Source organism: Oratosquilla oratoria, chromosome 30 (assembly GCF_046742065.1).
Source record: "Oratosquilla oratoria isolate Oo_2021 chromosome 30, ASM4674206v1, whole genome shotgun sequence".
Lineage (NCBI taxonomy): Eukaryota > Metazoa > Arthropoda > Malacostraca > Stomatopoda > Squillidae > Oratosquilla > Oratosquilla oratoria.
In genome coordinates, this window is record NC_134806.1 from 8629642 (window position 1) to 8644641 (window position 15000).

Sequence of the window (15000 nt, forward strand, 5' to 3'; positions counted from 1 at the left end):
TCATTTCTCTCTCTCTCTCTCTCTCTCTCTCTCTCTCTCTCTCTCTCTCTCTCTCTCTCTCTCAAAAATAAATAAATAAAAATAAATAAATAAATAAATAGATAGATAAATAAATAAGTAAATAAATAAATTCTATCCCTCCGTTCTGCTATCCTCCTTAAATCTCTCCTTCAACATTTCATCTACAACTCCACCTCATAGACCGGGTCCACACTTGTTGCATTTCCACGTATCGTATCATCTTTGCGTACCACCTAGTGATGCGATACGGTGCAACAGGGTATTGTACCCACTTGTTGCGTATCCGCCTGCTGTATACGGATACGCAACAAGTGGGTACAATACCCTGTTGCACCGTATCGTATCACCAGGTGGTACGCAAAGTTGATACAATACGTGGAAATGCAACAAGTGTGGACCCGGCTATAGACGTTCGTTTCACACGTATCGATTTTTCGCCGTGCGCTGTTCACGCCACGACGTCGTGCTCTCAAATAACCACGGATGTCTATAGACGCTTTCACACGTCACGACCACGAAAGCGCCCATAAACACTCATAGTTATTTGAGAACACGACGTTGTGTGGACGGCGCACGACGAAAAGTCGATACGTGTGAAACGAGCCTTAGTTATCCTTCGGGCGAGGACCGTCACCTACAGTTTGAGACGAGGTGATTAAAGTATACAGTAATCATTATGCTTGAGGTGTTCGTATTCATGTAATACCAGGTAACAGACGATTAAGGAATCCAGTCTAGATCTACTCAGCAATCTAGTGCAAGATCAATGTTCTCAGATATGTCCTCCTACTGTGACATTAGAACATAAGAATGAAGGAGACTACAAGAGACCGTAATGCCGACAGTAGGTAGTTCCATATCTAATACCAATCTGTCATCCACATTTATTAAGTCATCTAATCTTCTCTTAACGGCTAATAGTTTCAGCGCTCACTACATGGCTACTAAAGGCCAGTCCAGATGATCGAGTACAGCTCGACGGGCACTGTTGCCCGCAAACGAGCAAAGCCCACAGGCATAACTGTTGTTATCCTCACGGTGTCGAGCTTGTTCAGTCAAACCCAGGCACAGCCAGAGCGTGTGGTCCTTCAAGCAGAACCTGCAGGCTGTGTGCGGTACGATAACTACCAGTATGGTGGCCACCAAGAAGAATCGGAAAAAGAAAGCAACATATAGCTAATAATTGCTATGTGTGTGAAAAAGAAAAAGATGGAAAATGCAAAAAGACAAATGGTGCAAAGACTGGTTAATTAAGAGAAGAAAATTAGGAAATTCATGTGACTATATTAACTGGAAATAGAAACGACTTCATAAGCTACATGAGAATGGGCCCGAATACTTTTCATACTCTTCTAGACAAAGTGACCTCCTTTATAAGCAAGTAGGATACCAATATGAGGGATAGTATCCTTGCAAACGCTCGTCTAGTGGTTCCCCTCATATTTCTTTCAACTGGATGTAGCTGTACGTCTCTGCAGTTTACCACAAGAATATCCAAGCAGGGCTTATCAGACATAATACCTGAAACGTGCAGGTGTGACAAACTTTGTAGTCTGACGGCCTAAGTAATATTTAGTGTATATAACAATCCTGCCACAGTCCTCCTTTGTATCTTACGCATCTCTCGTCTATGTTGATTGAGGAGTGTTTGTTTTTCTTTTTCATTTCGGCTGCTGTCACGGACACACAAATTTTCTTCATATCGTCTGACAAGAAGATGTGGGCTGCTGCTCGTTTGTCTGTCTTTGTATATGTTCAGTTTTACATTCCAAAGGCAACAGCGTTGCCGATAAAGTTTTATTAAATGTAAAATATGAGGTCTTGACCACTGATCCATAGCGGGAGCCGAGACAGACATGTCCTGTCAAACACTAGAGTGAGCAATGACCACCTCTGCCCCCTTGCCCTGGGATGCCGCCGATTCCTCGCTTGTGTGGATGAACGGTTACCAGTTAGCCTTTAATTAAACGTGTACAAACATAGGAAAGTCTGTAGTTTCACTGCAGCTACCATTTTCTAACCATTAGGTGAGAAAGAAAACGGATATAAATGATACTAAATAACCATATAATGTCTTGGGGAGAGTAAAAGATCGTGCGTCAACGATTAATGTGCCTCAAACATGTATGCCTAAAATGTAAAAAAGTAGCAAATACGTAAGGTTAAGAGTTGTTAAACGGAACATATGTGTCTTTATACCGTCGTCAAATTACTTGCAATGGTTTTCTGACACGTAAGACAATAAGCTTTTGTTGGATCTCCGTCTACCTTTGCCAACCATGGCTTGAATTCCTCCATCTCCAGCCATGGATCTCTCAGCTTCCGTTTATTAGCCATGATATATAATCTGAAGTAGACCATGAACTTTAAAATACATAAGTTCAAGATATGCATTCCATTTTCTTTGGAGTGCCCCCCATTCAGATGAATTTACTATAATAAAGGGGTAACTTTGTCAGATTCGGTACACTCATGAAAGATTACTTACTTGTGATACTTTGACTGTTTAGAGGACTATTATTTCGCAGTAGTATTAGAGAAAATTACATCAGTTGAACACACTAGCAAATAAGCAGGGCTCATCTCGGAGTGATCCTTGAAATGCGGCTATTAGGAAGGCAACCACAAAACTGACTAGTTCTGCTTCATAGTTCGAATGCATTTTGCCTCGGTTTGCATATTTTCTACAATAATTTGCCAGTGCACTGCACAGTTATGTTCAGAAATATGTGTAAACATAGTAAGAAAAGATATATCCAACGTAAAAAGCTGAATTTTCTATGAGGAATTTTATTCTACGGAAAGAGGAATTTGGAATTACCCTATTATGTCTGCTAAATATATTTGTAGTAAGCCATTCATCAATCAAATGAATAGAATTTGTTAATTACTTCTTATAGCATCCGTATTAATAACATTTACACACTATATAGGCAGTTATTATGTCGATCTTTTGCCAAGTGGCGAATGAGGAAAAAAAAGCTACAGGCAGTTGCCAGATGTCGTCATTAAGCTTCATTCCGCATCAAAAATTCTACGAACGGCAACACTGCCCTTGCCTCCATAGGAAGCCTCGTGTGTCTGGCAGCGACGTCACATCACCGGCCACGGGCAGTGTCTGGTGTTTTCACTAAACAACCAACACAGGCATTTTGCCCGTGTTTTAGCGGGCACAAGCAGTAAACTTGTTAACGGCAAACTGCTCGCTTGTGCACGCGGGCAATATTCGATCGTCAGAACTGGACTTAAATTTATTCCATTGGTTAACCACTTTATTGTTAAACCTGTTCTTGCCTATTTCATTCTTAAACCTAAATTTGTCCAATTTATACTCCTTAATACGAGTCTTGGCATGCTGTCTTGATATGATGGCCTTGTCTGCATCATCAGTCCTTGTCCCTTTTTAATACCTCTATTAGATCACCCCGCAATCTACGTCTTTCCAGAGTGTAAGTTGTTTAAGCATGTCTACCAAAGGTAAAGTTCAAAGCTCGTGTATCATTTTGTCATTATTCTCTGTGCTTATTCTAGTGTAATAATATCCACAGTCGTTAAAAAAAATCCATCAGCTCCGTGGGTAACAGATATCCCAAGAACATATATGGAAAAATATTGATAAAAAAATACTTATGAACAAAACCGAAAAAGAGCGAGATAAAGGTGAACAGGAGAAAGAGCAGTAACGAAAAGAGCTGATGATGAGGAAGGAGAAGAGAAGATATGGGGAATAGGTAACGGGAGAAGAGAAAAGAGGGTCATGATGAAGAGGAAGAGGAGAAAGATCCAGCCGATGGCCAGGAAAAGGAGGAGGGGGAGGAGGAGGAAGGGGAAGAGAGGATGCGAGGAGGAGGAAACGGAGAAGAGAGAAGAGAATGATGATGAAGATGATGAGAATGAAGAGGAGGAAGACCTAGGTGATGACCAGGAGATGGTGCCTTTTTCAACAAGCTACAAACAATATACTGTGGGTCTGACCAGCAGACTCTCCAACTCCCCATACAAGGGTCAGATATTGAAGCTTGTTCGTTGATGCACCTGGAAGGATGCCCGTGCAGGAAGTGAAGGAAAGGGGGGGGGGGGATGGAAAGATGAACGATGGCTTCTCCATCCCGAGGGGAGTTGATGGAAAAGGGGAGGGTGGAGGGGGACGGACATTAGAGATCGTAGAGGAAGAAGAAGAGGAGGAAGTGTGTAATGGGGCATGAGAAATGGAGGACATTTTTGGAAAACAAAAAAATAAAATGGGTGGGGAAATGGTAGAGAAAGAATCGGAAGAGGAGGAGGGGGAGTGGGAGGGAGGAGTGGGTGAGGTCAATGGGGCATGAGAAATGGGGAAGTTATGGGGGAGAGGCACAGCGACGAGGAATTTTGAAAACGTGGATAGAATGGAAGAGGAAGGAGAAGAAAAGAAAGAAAGGAAAAGGGGAGAGAGGTTGGAGAGGAGTTAGAAAAGTGGAGAGAGTGGAGATTGAAACGATGAGGAATTGAGAGGAACAAGAGGAAAGAGAAACAGAGCAAGGAGACGATGAATGGGAAAAGAAAGAAATAAGATGATAAAGGGAAGATGAAATGAGAAAGAGACGGAGAGAGGAAGAAGGAGAGACAGATAGAGGAGAGAGGAATGGGACCAAAAAGAAAATGGGATGGAAGAAATGGGAGACAAGACAACGAGGAGAGAAAAGAGGAGGAGAAGCAAAAGGGAATAAGCGGTAGGATGGAGAAGGAAAAGCAAGGATGGGAAAAGGGAAAGAGACAGAAGGGATCGTGGCAGAAGAGGAAAAGTAGAAAGAGGAAAGGGCAAGAGGAAAAGAAAGAATATGATGCATGAGGGGGAACATGAGAGTTGAGGGAGGAGGAGTAGGAACAGAAGGAGGAAGAAGAGGTGAAGGATGAGGATAAGTAGAAGAGGGGAAGAATAGGTAGAGGAGGGGGAGGAATAGGAGGAGGAGGAAGAGGAGAAGAAGAAAGAGGAAGAGGAGGAGGAGGAGGAAGAGGAAGAGAAAAAGAAAGAAGGAAGAGGAGGAGGAGGAAAAGACAGAGGAGAAAGAGGGGGAGGAGGAGTAGGGGAAGGTAACAAAAAGAGGAAATGAAACGAGAGAACAGACGAGAGGAGAAAACATAATACACCTTCATAGATAAAGGGTCAGTAGAGGAAAAGAGGGAGGAGGGGGAGGAGGAGCAGTAGAAGGAGGAGGAGCAGTAGGAGGAGGAGGAGGAGGTGGTGGAGAGGGAAACAGAAGAGAGAAAGGAGAGAATAGATTGCAGGAGAGGAAGTGAAGAAGGAGGGAAAGGGAGAAATCGAAAGGTGTTTCTTCCTGAAACGAAAAGGTGGAAAACGGTAGAAGGGGGGGGGAGGGCTATTCTGTCCTCAAGGACTCGTCAGTTTCCTCTCTCTCTCTCTCTCTCTCTCTCTCTCTCTCTCTCTCTCTCTCTCTCTCTCTCTCTCTCTCTCTCTCTCTCTCTCTCTCTCTCTCTCTCTCTCTCTCTCTCTCTCTCTCTCTCTCTCTCTCTCTCTCTCTCTCTCTCTCTCTCTCTCTCTCTCTCTCTCTCTCTCTCTCTCTCTCTCTCTCTCTCTCTCTCTCTCTCTCTCTCTCTCTCTCTCTCTCTCTCTCTCTCTCTCTCTCTCTGTCCCTGTCTCTGTTTCTGTCTCTGTCTCTGTGTCTGCCTCTCTGTGTCTGCCTCTCTGTGTGTGTCTGCCTCTCTGTGTCTGCCTCTCTCTCTGCCTCTCTCTCTCTCTCTCTCTCTCTCTCTCTCTCTCTCTCTCTCTCTCTCTCTCCCTCTCCCCCCCCTCTCTCTCTCTCTCTCTCTCTCTCTCTCTCTCTCTCTCTCTCTCTCTCTCTCTCTCTCTCTCTCTCTCTCTCTCTCTCTCTCTCTCTCTGTCCCTGTCTCTGTCTCTGTCTCTGTGTCTGCCTCTCTGTGTCTGCCTCTCTGTGTCTGCCTCTCTGTGTCTGCCTCTCTGTGTCTGCCTCTCTGTGTCTGCCTCTCTGTGTCTGCCTCTCTCTCTCTGCCTCTCTCTCTCTCTCTCTCTCTCTCTCTCTCTCTCTCTCTCTCTCTCTCTCTCTCTCTCTCTCTCTCTCTCTCTCTCTCTCTCTCTCTCTCTCTCTCTCTCTCTCTCTCTCTCTCTCTCTCTCTCTCTCTCTCTCTCTCTCTCTCTCTCTCTCTCTCTCTCTCTCTCTCTCTCTCTCTCTCTCTCTCCATGACCTGGCATGAGCTAAGACCCATTGCCTTATATTGTAATGGCGTCATATCCCCTCCATGTTTTGACAGGTTTACGGCCGGAAATAAGGACGAATAAAGAGTAAGGAAGATATCATTTGTAGATACACTTTCAAAGTGATATGCATTAGCTTTGTAACACTCTCGCCCTTAATCGTTGCTCTAAAACAGGAAAATAACGCGATAAAAGTGGCTTGGAATAATGAAAGGCCTGTAGGAGAAGTTAATCTCTTTCTTCAGAGCCCTGATCCTTGCCAGTCTTTTAGATCCCTCATAAGTCTTGCCCAGGATCGTTAAATGTGTGTGTGAGCTGACCCTAGCCAGGCGAGTAGGGCATACACCACCAGGCTGGGTTGCATTTGGGAATAGTATAGTTTCTTGTTCCTCTTCCGCCTCATCCCCCTACTCTTTCTCTTGACTATGGAGGAGTCTGTCGCCCTTCGCTAAGTACCCAGCCTCATTAAAGGATGTAAAATGTCCAACATTGTCAAAAATTTGGCCTAGTTGGTGTGGATGGAATATACATCCTTTGTACCGTTTTCGGAAACGTAGAGTGCCGCCAAAGGCAACTCCGGATACTAAAAGATGTTCCTTTGTGATGTCAATCATGCTAAGTGCCATATTCTATCTGCGTGCCACCAAGTTCTCGTCCAATTCCGAATTGCCCAAACCCCTGTACTAGAGAGATGCCGACAAGCTTGTTGTTCCTCGTTCTGTTGTGTCGAGTCTATTCTTCTTCTTTTTAAGTGTCTTTTATTTTCAATATTTTTCGTCTCCAGCAAGAGGGTAATGATACCTAAATTAAGGCTGGCTCATGCTCCTGAACGAATATTTATGTAGATGTGTCTCCTCTGAGCTTTCAATTATGAACTCTGTAACCGCTGTGGGCCTTTATCGATGGTTCCCTGCAGGATGATGATGTTAAATGCTGTTCCTTATTTAGCTCCTCCTAGTCTACCTCATTTTGTAGCTATATTGTTCTCTATTCAGTGTTCCCTCTGTGTAGTGTTATATTGACGTAGGTGAACGCAGCATAGTGATCAGATGATTTAACATGGCCGAGGGTTTCACAGCTTAAGTTGTCGTTGTTGTTTAATCCTATGCGTCTCAAATTATGACAGACTTAAGGAGTCAAGTAATCCCCGCTCTCTTGGACTCCGCCAGAAATCATCCTCGCATAGATAGGTTGTGGTCGTGCTTGTACCTACACTTCTGCATTCTATGAAAATGCGTTTGACAGTGTGCAAGGCTTAGCTTAACATTAAACTGAGGGAATGTGACAGAAGAAGCTCTACAATGGAACCCGAGTTACGAGTCAGGAAGTCTGTGGAGACCAACAAACGGGAGTTTGTGAACAGACGTGTTCAAGACGCTGATGAAGGTCTTTAGTATTCGGTGCACCTGAACATGTTTTTTTTCCACCTCGTATGAGGTACTGATTGCATGATTTATATAGTTGATGTTTTAGGGATTTAGGGACATCCCTATGGGCCAGAGTCACGCAACATTCTTTCATGACTGGAGACTAATATCTACTGAAGAAGAATATAAGTAAAATAATCACTTTTAATTTCTAATATTCGTTTTACTATTGTCCTTAATTTCCTTTTTTTTTTTTTACCACTTCTGCAGTATTGTCTTTCAAGGATATTGCTGACAAAAAAAAAAAAAAAAAAAATCTGTTTTCCATCACCAATGCTTAAATTCTTCTTTTTCCTGCAGCGAGCTTCCCAGCCAACGAAACCGGTAACATAATGTGGGAAGGAAGGTGAATGAATAACAAAAACTTTTGAAATTATTCCGAAGTATTCTGGTTTGTTACAACTGAAAACTTGTACGTGCAGTAGTTCAGCCTCATCGCAGAGAGCAACACGACCCTTGACATTTCACATAAGTGTTTGCTTTGGTAGTTCTATTTCCCTATACACAACACAACTGTTGGGGTGAGGGTGCGTATCCAGGCAAGTACCTTGCGGACCCTACAGGAGAGTCATATGACGCTGTAAAGACATCTTATGTCGGTGTCCCACTGTGCGACGGCGCCGGATGGAACCAGCATATGGACAAGTTTAATTGACTTGATAAAATCACGTGGCGATAGCCAAAACTTGATATAAAGACCACCATCTCACCCCGGTTAAAATATTATCATAATCTTCCGAGTCTAATGACTAATAAGAGAGATTCTGTCATAGCCAACAACAAGCCGCAACGGCAGCGCCGGCTCAGGTCGACTCAATGGCAGAGCCTCCACAGTACCCATGAAAACGTCCCGATTTCCCCCAAACTACTTCATCACCTCCTCTAAAAAAGGACCTTTATATAAAGGTTCAGCTTCCTCATTCGTTGGTCCGGAATCTAAGGGCGGTATGAGCACAGAAAAAAGAAGAAGAAGAAGAAGAAGAAGAAGAAGAAAAATCCGGAAAGGGAAGAAGTTCTTTTCCGTGTTCTCTGTAGCGGGAGGGATGGGGGGATGGGGAAGTTGGCGTGAGCCGAGGTGGGCTCCTCTCTCTCTGTAGCAAAGCTGACGTGATCCAAACGAGTTCAAACGGCAAAGTCGCCAAGGCGGTATGGAACAAAGCCCCCTTGATTGACAGGGCCCGGCTCAGCCTAATTAATTGTTGGGTCCTTCCTATCTTTCAGATTGCATCCCCTCCCCCCCCATTCTCTCCCCATCTCCCTCTCCCTCTTCCTTTCCCTCTCCCTTTCCCTCTCCCTCTCCCTCTTTCCCTCTCCCTCTTTCCCTCTCCCTTTTCGTCTCCCTCTTTCCCTCTCCCTCTTCCTCTCCCTCTCCCTCTCCCTCTCCCTCTCCCTCTTTCCCTCTCCCTCTTTCCCTCTCACTCTCCCTCTTTCCCTCTCCCTCTCCTTCTCCCTCTCCCTCTCCCTCTCTCTCTCTATCTCTCTCTTTCTCTCTCTCTCTCTCTCTCTCTCTCTCTCTCTCTCTCACACACACACACACACACACACACACACACACACACACACACACACACACACACACACACACACACACACACACACACACACACACACACACACACACACACACACACATACACACACGCTCACATGCACACACACACACACACACACACACACACACACACACACACACACACACACACACACACACACACACACACACACACACACAAAATCACCTTTTCTCTCTCTCTCCCTCTATTTCTCTCGTTTTCTGCTCATCCCTACTTTTACATAGAAAACTTCTTTTTAATCGAAGGGACTCTCGAGCACAAACGGTTTATATGGTATGAAGTATCAAACGGTATCGAAGGAAGAAAGGTCGTCTGTGATGGCTAACATCACCTCTTTATAAACGTTTACGTGGAAGTACGGGGTCATAGTCGTCACTATTTACGAGATGCTAGACGAGGGTCAGGACGGAGACAGGAGGACGTAATACTCGAGTTCTCTGCCTTAAAGGTGACGTTTAAGAGCGACTCGGGTCATTTGTCATCTGTCAGGGTCTCTAGCAAGCGACAGAGGGGCGGTCGCCTCCAGCCGCCCCTGGCAGCCCCTCGGTACAACTGGGAGGTCAGGTGTGTCGTCGCATTAATTAGTATGACGAGCAATTATCGTAAGTCTGCCTTGCTGCGGGGATCGTATGAAGGAGTAGGTAGTGATGGAATAGAAGGGAGAGGGAGAGTTTGAACAGAGGAAGGGAGCAGATTCGGGAAGGGGGGCTGGATGTCTGCTTTATAAAAAGGGGGATGTTTGCTCTAGAGGGCTCCTTGGGGATCTAAGACAAAAAGGAACCGCTCGAGAAATGTTCTTTGTTCTTCATGAACGAGAGAAGACGGTTTATGTGAGGTCACCAGAAGGAGATGGATGACTGACTCTACCGGAGACATGAATCTCCGCAGGCTCGGGAGGAGAACTCCCAACCTCTTTCCCAACGGAGGGAACCGTTCTCCCTATCTGAATAAAATCGCCTGGCGGCAGCTGGAATAAACGACCCAAGTCGTATTTGTCACAAATAACCAGCGCTTCTATCCTTTGGGAAATGTTATCGCACCGAAGAGGTGGAGTAATCGATGTGATATACAGAAAAGTTGAGGATGGAGATAGATAGATCGGGAGACAAGAGACCATAAGGCCTACACTAGGCAGCACCATGTCCTTTATCATCTGTCATGCCCATCCATAAAGTTATCTAATCTCCCAAAATAACCAATTGTTTCAGCGGTCACTAAATGTCTACTAAGTCTATTCCATTCATTCACCACTCTACCGGTAAACCAGTTCTTGCCTATTTCTTTCTTAAACCTAATGGCCTCAAGCTTTTAGGGCGCAAATTTAACCTAGAAATAGATAAAAACAATTTTGCTAACTGCGTCGTCACCGATTGTAACAAGTTATCAACAGAGGTATTTCAATGTAATACAGTTCGAAGTTTTAAATTTCACTTGGATAAAAACACCTTTCCTTTTGTTCCATAGGTCAGACCCTGGATACGTGGCTGGCTACCTACTGCACATATTTTATAACGAGAAATTGCCACATCCATCGATTTTTTTATTATTATTTTTTTTACTGGGGAGGGAACCTATCGTTATTAATTTAACATGAAAAGTGATCTCTAAATTTAGAAAACTAATAGCAAAGTTTTTATGAATATTTGCTATCGAAATATCTTGTTACACGCATATAGCACGCTTCTATGATCTTTTTTCATGCAGTTTACAAATAGGTACAAATTTATGAAATAATGGTAATTGACGAACGCTATAGTTTTTTTTTTTAATCCCAACAGGAAATAATAATTTTAATGAAAACTTGAGGATTTGGATGGCGCAGTACAATCATCTCGAATAATGACAAAAGAAACAACGTAGATTTAATATATCTGGACTTTGAAAGAGCTTTTGATACCGTCCTACACAAAAGGCTACTTACTAAACTCGCTTCACACGGAATAAGAGGTAACCTATTAAATTGGATTCGTAGTTGATTGAACAATCGTAATCAATGAGCTGTTCTGAATGGCAAAACTTCTAGCTGGAAAAATGTTACAGGTGGAGTTCCTCAGGGTTCTGTCCTTGTGCCAATTCTATCTATAAACTATATGAACCATGGAGTGAAACCTACAGTCTCCAAAGTTGCTGAATCAGTTGGATATTCAAAAATATTTAGGTGAACTACAGCAATGGTCCAAAAAGTGGCTAATGAAATTTAACCCAAGTAAATGTGAAGTTATTCATATAGGTCGAAATAGCATCAAGTACGCATACAAGTTATTTGGAAAAATGTTAACAAGAGTATAGTGAAAAGGATCTTGGTTTAATTATCAATAACGATCTCAAATCATAAAAGTAATGTATTTCTGCCTAAGAGAAAGCAAGATCCTAGGACTGATTGCATGATCTTTTTATTTAAAAAGTCCATCTGTCATCATAGATCATTAGTCCGTCCTCGATTGGGATATGCTGTGTCCGTATGGTACCCGAATCTCATTAAAAAATTTGACGAATTGGAAAAAAGTACAACGGCGAGTCACAAAACTGACTCTGAATATCAGAAACAAATCATATGAAAACATCCTGAAACACATGAGTATATTTTCCCTAAAGAAGTGTACACTCCGGGGTGAATTATACAGGTCTTTACGATTTTAAAGGGAATTGTTATTAAAAGTAATGAAATTTCCACATTGAATATAAATCAGATGAGAAATAAGGAAATCAAACTGTCAAGACTTTGATTTAATCTATAAGCGGGTAGAAATAACTTCGCCAACTGTGTAATCACTGAGTGGAATAAACTTCCTGCAGAGGCAATGAAATGTAGTATGCTTCGCAGTTTTAAGATTCATTTAGATAAACACCTAAACAATATGCTTTGATCTCTGCCAATTGTTTGGTTCTCTTGTTTATCAATTTCTTCATTAAACTAGCTATCTGATCTTACCATCCGACCTGGTTATGGACCTCCACTAAAGTTTTAAAATTTGCTTTCAGATTTCGCTTGACATTAACTTTCGCGTTTTTGCGACAGATGTCTTCTGCCGACTGGCGGTTACATTCTGCTCTTTGATGTGAAGTAGCTGATATGTTCGACCAAGGATTTTTTTTTTTCTATCAGTCACATGACATCTAGGATTACCTGAGCCCTAAATAGCTAGTAAATCCCTGACAACTTGATGAACTAGAGACCTATATTAGATTGGAAAAAACTGACAGTGTACTAATTGACATATGGAATATCAATGGAATAATATTTATGCGTCCATTATTTTAAGGACTATAGTAACACCCCTACGGACCAGAGTCGCACAGTTTTCTTTTATGACTTAAGATTAGGGGACTAACTTAGAACCATCCCTCTGCCCTCCTTAGATCTCTCTCCTTTACTACCTTTGTAAGTCTACGTCTTCGGTGCAATATTTTTCCCAAGGATAGAAGTTCTGGCATCTTGGTTCCTTTACTAAAAATTCATATTAAACAGTTCCATACATTCTTGACTTTCGATTTAGGTCGAAGGTCTTTCTTAGGTTTTGGCATATTTTAGATCTAAAAATGGGACGAATAAATCGAGTTTATAGAACATCGAAAAATTGAATAAAAGATCAAATTTATGATATGTCTCGTATAAGCACAGATTCGAACAAATACGATTAAAAAAATCGAAACGTTGAGAACTAAAGGAGATAATTCTGCTTACTGCCCAGTCATCTCCTCTTTGAATTCGGATGCATGGTACTACAAAAAAGAAAAAAAAGAAAACACGAAGAGCTGATGTTATCGATTTTCTTTTGTTTTGGTTGCTGGAACGGACGTTTGAGCGCGACTGAGGCAGCGGCTGACGGACGCAGGAAAATCAAACCTTGAAAACCAAACCTGCGATGCGATTTGTGTTTAGGAAATAAAGTTTATTGCCATGATTTCTATTATGTGGCTGTAGAAATATCACACGATCACACACACACACGTACACACACAAAGGTACATGCACATATACTCATACACACAAACACACATATGTACACTCCGGGAGGGGAATAGCTGTCGCTCACGAGTCCAGCACGTGATCCAAAGACCAAGGTGAAGACATACCGGATTGTTGGTGTAATGATACCGTGCGTGACTGCTAACTCAGCGGCCTGAGTTTGAGTCCTTGCCCAGGGCTGAAAGGCATCACAATGCATTCAAAATTCGCTCAGAAATTGTGAATCAGATATGTACATAAACACGCACACATATGCACACACACACACACACACACACACACACACACACACACACACACACACACACACACACACACACACACACACACACACACACACACACACACACACACACACACACACACACACACGTGTACACGCAAGCACAAACATACGCATACGAAATCTTACAATGTACTCATGCACAAACATACAAATATACACTTGGCTTCTGTACAGTCACCTGGACTGGTGCCAGTGTATCAAGATGATGCCAGGGCGTCCCCCAGCTTATTCTGGCGCCGTCTGTTTTGGGTGTACTCTCGGCGCCAACTATGATGCAATCGTCATGGAGCAGTCAGGATTGGTTCTCTGCCTTGTGACGTCATCTCTGGGAGGTGACGTCACTTCTGCGTCATCGTAACGTCATCATATTCTAAACGGCGTGTTGTTACAGTTCCAAGTGTCACTGGGTGATAAAGCAACGCCACGTGGTACTGGACTCCGAGGGTCCATACACACACACAAAGAGAGAGAGAGAGAGAGAGAGAGAGAGAGAGAGAGAGAGAGAGAGAGAGAGAGAGAGAGAGAGAGAGAGAGACAGAGGGCGGTGAGGGGAGGGGGAGGGGAGGGGAGTGGAGGGGTGGAAAGAGACAGAAGACAGAGTGATTGAGGATCGTTCTAGTCAACAACGACCCTACTCCCCACCCCCACTACTCATTGGTGTCACCCCTCTTTGGCTGGAACCCGAGGGGGAGGAGGGGAGGGAGGCGTAGGGGGGATGGGGGAGCGTTCCAAGTCCTCTGCCATGGGGGGGGGGCAGTCTGTCAGTCACGCTGTCGATCAAGGACGTGAATGGCCTGGATCCCACCGCTTCTATCCATGTGAACAATCTCGGAGGTCAATTCTGCCTGACAGAAGGAAAGGATCAGAAGGGGGATGAGAGTAGGGAATAAAAAGAGAGGAAGACTGAACGAGAAAGAGAAGGGAGAAAAAAGAGTAGGATTGAAAAAGAAGGGGAGAGAGGGAGATAGAGGAAAAGAGATAAAGGGAAAGAAAAAGAAAAAGAAAGAGAAAGAGAAGGAAAAAAAGAAAGAGAAGAGGAAGAGAAAAAGGAGATAGGAAGAAAAGTAAGAATGAGAATAAGAAGATGAAAGAAAGCAAAAGAGAATAATAAAAAAGAGGAGGAAGAGCAAGAATGAAAATGGAAAAAAGAGAAAAAAAAACGGGAGAAAGGGTGAAACCGAAAAAAAGAAAAATAGAAAAAAGAGAAGATGAAAGAAAAGAAAAGAGAAGAATAAAAAAGAGGAGGAAGAGAAAGAAAGAAAACAAAAATAATAAAAAATGGGAGAAAGGGTGAAAGAGAAAAAAAAGATAGAAAAAAGAGAGAACAAAACAGAAAATGAGAGAAAAAACAAGAAAGATATAGGAACAAAGAGAAAAAAAAAGAGCGTAAAAAGAGAGAGAGAAAAGTATTTGTCTTCGTCATCAGAGACAACCAGCTCTTCTCTCCGTCGAAGAGTTCGAGTCCTACAGGCAGTGGTCAAGGAGAGACTTTAGGAGGAGAGCGAAAAGGA

General features: G+C 43.0%; 1 protein-coding gene across 19 annotated transcripts in view; it reads left to right on the forward strand.

Moving 5' to 3' along the window:
* LOC143041008 (uncharacterized) overlaps positions 1 to 15000 on the forward strand; it is an 855385-nt gene that overhangs the window by 171904 nt on the left and 668481 nt on the right. The window lies entirely within an intron of this gene.